Source organism: Lactuca saligna, chromosome 1, assembly GCF_052625555.1.
Source record: "Lactuca saligna cultivar CGN05327 chromosome 1, ASM5262555v1, whole genome shotgun sequence".
Taxonomy (NCBI): domain Eukaryota; kingdom Viridiplantae; phylum Streptophyta; class Magnoliopsida; order Asterales; family Asteraceae; genus Lactuca; species Lactuca saligna.
This window is the reverse complement of record NC_136417.1, coordinates 7,528,911-7,534,910: the sequence shown is the minus strand read 5'-3', so window position 1 is coordinate 7,534,910 and position 6,000 is coordinate 7,528,911.

Here is a 6,000-nt window from a genome sequence, read left to right as displayed (position 1 = left end):
TGGGTTGAAAACTGTATGTACTCACTAGGTTTCCTAACTTGACCCATTCAGCTTCCTTGTATCACAGGTAGCGATACAAAGGTACATTCACAATGAGAGATTCAATGAGATATAGATTGTTTGTATATTGAGAGATTGTAAGTCTCCGTTTATGATTATGTTTTATATCATTTATGACTTCATGAGTTTTAAAAATAAAAACAATACACATTTCTTCAAAAATGCTTTAATAATATTATTATCATGTTTTTGGGACTTGTTCCGCATAATTTGTCTTTTTAAAAGAATACTTTTATTTAATAAGCATAAAAAATAGATTTTTCTGGGCGTAAAAATACGGATGTCACACACACACACTCTATATATATATATATATATATATATATATATACACACACACACACACACACATATATATATATATATATATATATATATATATATATATATATATATATATGCTTAGGTTACTGTATTCTAACTAATTATTGTGTGGATGTAGAATGCTTGTGGCCCAATCATTTTACTTATTTTAAGAAAGTGATTAATACATATTATTAAATTAAAGATAATTAAAAAATAACATCCAATTTCATTCTAAGGGTATTTTAGTCAATTAACATAAAATTAAAAATGGAAAATAATGGATTTTAAGGAATAATTAATTCTATAAACTTTAAAATTTTGATTTTTTGGATAATAAATATATTATTTCGGACATTCTAAAAGAACATGTTTATGATTATCTTTAAAAAAAACATTAAATTCTAATAAAATACTATAAATATATATTATCAAGATTAATAATTATTAATGAATACAAATTTTATATGAAAGGAATTTTAATATCTTAAAATCAATAATTACATTCATTCTTAACAAATATAAATATAAACATACATAAATGACATTCATTATGAAAGAATATAATTAATAATGGTTAACAATTACATTCATTTTTTATGAATAAAACTAAGAATAGTTAAAATTCAAATAAAAACATTGAAATCTAAGTAAACCACTAATACATTCTGATAGAATATTGTTTCTAAATCATTCCGACAGAAAAAATGATAATCCATTCTGAACAAATATTGTTGCCTTACTTTCCATTCTGTAACATCTTGTTTCGAATTGTTCCCGTTTTGGGATGGTGATCAAGGATTGGGTATTAACAGGCTTCGGATCCTCTAGGAATTGGGTATTGGACCCCGTTGGAGTTAGATAATGCATATTGTGTGCTCGGGTATTCGGTTTGAGCTTTGGGTAAAAGAGCATTTCGGTAATTTGTCAGCTCGGGCTTTTATGGAAAGTGGATTTTTATTCGGGATATATTATGGCAAGTACGAATTAAATATAGTGTTGAGCGTCTCGATACCTTTTCATGGATATAATGATGGTCGGATGTAGAGTTGTATCGAGAAAATTATTGTCTTCGCATGAGTTAGGGTTTGGGGGAAATGCCTAGTACGTGGGACGTACCAAGGTGGTACGCAGGGCGTATCAAGGAAAAGGAACTTATACGAGGCATAGTTGGATGAACTCGTGGCGTAAGTGAGAAGATGGGTCGGGCTGCGCGACCTCATGCGTTGGTCGTATGAGGAAGTACGTTGGGCGTACGAGGGTCAGGTTGAAAACCCTAATCTTAGGCTTGTACCCTATATAAGCATAATGTTAGCCTCTTTCTTCATTTCTAAGTCAGTCCCCACCCTATAAAACGCTAGAAATCTTCCTTAAGCCTTCATGGTGGCATTTTGAGCTTATGGTGTCCATTTTTAGTATGTTTGGTCCATTTACAAAAAAATGGAGTTTGGTGCATGGATGGGAATCAAGGAAGAGCTTATAGATATTGCTTATGTGTCTCATTTCCAGCTTGTTCAAGGTATAAAGCTTTGAACTTGATCATTGATTTCTTAGATCTATCATTTATGAGTTTTGGTTCATTTTGGTCCCAAGAATGAGATCTAGTGGTCTTGATTCCACTTTAGGAGCTTTGAGTTTCCCCTCTTAGTGTTTCTAAGATTCAAGGTCCATAAGGTTGGCACCTTTAGGGTTTAAAACCATCCATGTTGGAGCTTGGGTCATTTTCATGAAAGTAGAAGGCTACACTTTGAGATTGGGTCTTATTGGGCATGCAAAGTCACAAAGTTAGTGATTTTATGGTTCTAGACGTTCCTTTAGAAGTGGATATGTGGTTTGGACTTATAGGATCAAACATTAAGACATTAATGAAGGATTTGGATTAATGGAAGAGTATGATAAGCGTATAAGTCTGTACGCGCAGCTTACAAGCCAAACAACCTGTACGCTTAACGTACAAATGAGTATGCCCCGTGTACATAATCAGGGGGAGTTTTACTTATTGGGCTTCAGTGTTGGTCTTATATTGGGATTATTTGTCTTAGGTCCTATTGGGCCATCAGGTTTTGGTCTGATAGTGATTTTGAGAAGGCCCGTTAAGGGATTTGGGCCTAATTTGGAAAAATAGGCCATGATTTGGTCTACGAATGGTTTTTGGTATTTTTGGGCTTAAGTGTTTAAGTTATTAATGGGCCATCAGAATACAAAGTGTTTTGGACCGGAAAGAATGGTTTTAGTTGAAAAACTTTGCTAAAAAGCATAGATATATAGCCTCAACAAAGTATAGTGAGAATTAAATGCCTATAGAAAATTAAAATTTAATTTCTACACGAAATATATCATATGTCATTATTTATTTGTACTGCTTTTAAAATTAAAACACATTTAATTTTTGGATCCATTGATGTTCATAGACATGTGTTTCAAGCACAACAAGACAATATTTTAAGTTATATTTTTCATGTGACTTACTGTTTTCTATCAAACAATAAACATATTATGTTATTTCCACATACAATGACGGTTAGAATTTGAAATTTTGGTATTTTTTTTCTTTCCATCATGCCAAAATATCTATTTTTTTAAATTCTTGGACAAATATTCGTTGTATAAAGTTTGATGTCATATAATTTCTGAATTCGTCACTTGAGAAGGTGGGTGGTAATCATTTTAAGGCATCCAGTTATATAGTATCATTAAAAACAACTTGTAATTTTGAGTAAAATAGCGTGTGTTTTATTTTAAACCTATTTTTTTTTATATTTGTTTTATAAAGGTTAATATGCGTCAAAATTTACTATATCGTTTACAAAGGAAGCAAAAAAAAAAAAAAAAAAAAAAAAAAGGTAGCTTCCTAAAATACTTTGAAAGTTTATCATTCATTCGGCTTATCATATCAAAAATGCATGTCATGGTCAGCTCATATTTCTTTGATTTTTTTCATCATTCAAAACATTTGAGAACTAAGAGACTTGTAGGCTAATAAACACCTAGCGCTTAAATCAATCGTCATTGAGGATTGAAACGACTCGGTCTTGCACCACTTGGTAATCAAGAAAATCTTAAGTTAAACAACTTTTTATCATTAAATACTTTCAAACATCAAACAAGTGGAATTTCATCTATTGACCATGTCTAAGTCAATCAGATCCTAATGATGTGTCACGATGTGGTATCAAAAGGAACTATACTTTCTTTACCTAACATAGCTCGTACCTTGAATCCCGGTTAACAAACTTCTAAATTTTAACTCGAAACTGTTCAACAACTATTAGCGTCACTTGCACGAATATATTAATATTAGTTACAACATACACTAGTTACAAAAATGTGTTTTTAAAATAGGTTTAAATCAAAGTATAAGTGGGTTAAGGTTACTTAGGAAATGTCGATAATATTAAAGTTTTGAAAACAAGAATGCAAAACAAATAACCAAAATAACTCTTTGATTAATTGGAAAATCACACAAAACCAATGTTTTTACAATCTGTTCTCATAATCATAAACTCGATTATAGATAGGTATATATATATAGTCTAACAAACCAACTTGTATTAGACTAGGAAACTTATGACCAACTTGTCATAAACTAAACTTTCCATAAATTAGATTGCTTAGACCCCAAGACTTAGGATTCCAACAATCACCCCCGAATCTCTAAGTCCTTCTAGAGAATTCTTCAACCCGATCCGTATTTAGAACACGGATTTGTCGCTGTTGTCACGTTCCGAAAAATCACCGTCTTGTAATTTTTGGAGTCGTTCCGAACATTTAGAAGCAAAATGACCCGGTTTGTCACACCGAAAGCAAATCACCTTAGATCGATCATTTTCCCTATTTTTCCGATTCTTGCCACAACAACAATTACAATTTTTGCAATCAGAATTAGAATTGGATAGTTTATTGGGCCGATTGCTTTGAGAAACCCTATTATTCCCTTTGGGCCCACCTGATCCGCCCGACCCGGATAACCACTAGATCCGGACCCACTTAACCCGCCAATCCCATTAAACCCATTCACTTCACTCGTTCCTTTCCATTTTCCATTTTCCTTCGTTCCCGACGAGTTAACTCCACCATCGGCGAACAGGACTTTCGATTCTTCGCCACCGTCATCCGCTTCCTTCACCCTCTCTTCGTAAGCTTTCAACCGCCCAACCACATCTTCGAAGCCCACCGTCTTCAAATCAAGAACTTGCTCAAGGGAGGCCACAATGTGGATGAATTTTCTTGGCAGTGACTTCAGGAACTTTTTCACCATCCTTGTTTCTTCAATTGTTTCCCCAAGGGCTGCCGATTGTGACGAAATTCCGGATAGTTTTCCGGCGAAGCTATCAATTGATTCCGTCTCTGTCATCTTCAGCCTGTCGAAGTCAACGTTTAGGGTTTGAAGACGGGCCTCCTTTACTCGATCAGCCCCAATTTATCGAGCCTTGATTGCGTCCCAAAGCGCCTTCGAAGACTCGGCTTCTCCGATTTGCATGATTAATGATTCTGGGATCGCCTGATACAATAATCCCATTGCTAGGTAATCCTTCTCATCGTTTTCTCTGTTCCTGGGTCGATAATACTACATGCTTTATAAATTTTTAGAACAACCTTCATACGCAGGGACCAAACTGTGTAATTTGTGGAATTGAGCATGGGATATTGAACTGAAGTCGATCCAGTTTCCTTCATAGTCACCGGAGCAGATCCTCCCTCGCCCCCTGCATCAGCCATGTTGACCTCGCTTGTCAACAGTTAAAGAATTTGATCTCACAGCTTCTTGACTCAAGCTTTGATACCAATTAAAGTTTTGAAAACAAGAATGCAAAACAAATAATCAAAATAACTCTTTAATTAATTGGAAAATCACTCAAAACCAATGTTTTTACAATTTGTTCTCATAATCATAAACTCGATTTTATATATATATATATATATATATATATATATATATATATATATATATATATACATATATATATATATATATATATATATATATATATATATATATATATATATATATATATATATAGCCTAACAAACCAACTTGTATTAGACTAGGAAACTTATAACCAACTTGCCATAAACTAAACTTTCCATAAATTAGATTGCTTGGACCCCAAGACTTAGGATTCCAACAAATAGCAAGAGTGGAAACTTGTCAAGATACCATTTTTAGTTTGGAAATTAATGAAAGAAGTCGAGATTATGTGATTGCAAAAAACAATGATAATAGAAAACTTTTTTATAGTCGTTGAAACCATGCTAGATTGCCAAAAATAGAAGTAATAATAAAAATTAAAAAATATATATATATAAATAGAAATGGTGTACAAGGAAATAGAAAGGAGATGTCCTTCCACCATTTCTATTTAGATAACTGCTAACATCCAATTTCTCCATAACTCTCCAGTGCCCATTTCAACCATCATGTCATCCAAAAATTTCCAATTAAGATTATTGAAAGCTTTCTCAAAATCGAGCTTGAATTTCATCATTTTCTTCATCCTTTTTCCAGCCCACCTCACCACATGTGTTGTGGCTTTTCTCTAACATAGTGCTATATCATGGTTAACAAAGTGACAACCAACCATGTCTTGATCTTGTGTGGAGGCAGAAAATTGAGTTGTCACCAATGTTGTCTATGAG